General features: G+C 37.9%; 1 protein-coding gene across 1 annotated transcript in view; it reads right to left on the bottom strand.

Annotated features, from left to right (window-relative positions):
• The window catches only part of gbe1a (glucan (1,4-alpha-), branching enzyme 1a), a 158,884-nt gene that overhangs the window by 109,296 nt on the left and 48,029 nt on the right, over positions 1-1,559 (bottom strand). The window lies entirely within an intron of this gene.

The raw sequence follows: 1,559 nt of genomic DNA, 5'->3' as shown, positions 1-1,559 counted from the left end.
TTTTTTGTTGTTGTTTATTCAAAGTTTTGTAATCTACAACAATGTAATACAATACAATACATGTGATTAATCTACTTAATTACCATATTTCATTCATTTGAAAAAAAAAAAAAGACAGTTTAGCCTATTTTAAAGTAAAATGTCAGTTCTGAATGCAATATCCTTTTAATATTATATTGGCTTTAGTATGGCAATCTTTTCGGTTTTATTGCCAGGCATAACATAGGCAATTACATATATAGGCACACAGGAGTGAAATGCATAAAAGAAAGCTAAACCAATTGTGACTCACTGAAAAGGGTGCCATTCCAGAAAGCAAAAAGCAATATTTCCTGCCTTTAATCATGCAGCAACCTCTTTAACTGCCAGATGACATTGTGTCACCAATTCATCTCCTGTAAAAAACTGGATCATGAGCATGATGTCATTGACCACAGTCACTGTATGAATGTCTGATGCCATGAATAGATATCAAAGGGAAATATGTCTCATTGTCATTGTGGAAGAACCACCCATATCAAAGCCGTTTGCAAATGGTTCTTCGGCAAAACGAAAACATCAATAGGGCGAAAGCATTTGTTGAATCGCCTTTGATTAAATTGCCCGTTTAATGTGGTGGGCCACTTAAGAGGAGGCGGTTTCGAGTGTCATTACTAACACTACGAGCGGGGTGCTTCAGAGATGCTAATGGCTACTGATGATAAATGTTCGAGAGCCACAGGGAGGCCTGAACAACATCACGGTCCAGTAAACATTCCCTCCCGCTTTGACTTCTATTGTAAACTACCTCCACCCCAAAAACAAAGTGACTTTTGAAGGGGATTAAAATCAAACGGGCATTTCCTCAACCTTTTGGTCATATGAACATTCAATGAAAAGCAATTATGAATCTTTAATCTTATAAGAATAGTTAAGGTGAAAGGATTTGTATGTGGTGAAACTAGAACTCTTGGTTCTTGGAAGCAGCTATCAGTCGATGATGAATAGTGTGATGTACAATTCTCCACTGACCCTCTGCAGGGCAAAACCTGACTGTAACAGGTTAAACCATGCCAGAGTCCACAACTCAAACCCCTCCTCCTTGACAGCTCAGAAAGCATCTGCCTGAACCCGTAACACTGGAAACGTCTGAGAGCATGTGCTCGTGTGAGAAACAGAGATACCGTAGAAGAACTGGGTTTATGTGAAAAGTATCAAGACAGACACTTGTCTAGAAATATGTTTGTGTTAAAAACATGGGTATCTCTTTTATAGTAGGGTCAACCCGTTCAAAATTAGCATCTCTGAAGCTATTGTTAGTGACCAAGTATAATGCAATGAAATATTAATAGCTCATTATTTGCACATAGTTATTTGTAATTCGCTTCTGCATTGTTATGTGTGGTTCTGTTATGTTCTGGTTCTCAAAACCCCGTGTGGGAAAAATGGGTTTCTCATTTTCAGTGCTACAACATTTTTGTATTTGAGATCCAACAACATTCGGTCACATGTTTTTTTTGGACCATGAATCTCAAAAAAAAAAAATCCCCACACACACACCAACTTGCTATGGGTGATTG

The sequence above is a fragment of the Sinocyclocheilus grahami genome, unplaced genomic scaffold, assembly GCF_001515645.1.
Source record: "Sinocyclocheilus grahami isolate Dianchi unplaced genomic scaffold, SAMN03320097.WGS_v1.1 scaffold581.1, whole genome shotgun sequence".
Taxonomy (NCBI): domain Eukaryota; kingdom Metazoa; phylum Chordata; class Actinopteri; order Cypriniformes; family Cyprinidae; genus Sinocyclocheilus; species Sinocyclocheilus grahami.
Note: the sequence above shows the minus strand (reverse complement) of the source record. Positions and strands in the feature narration are given on the sequence as shown.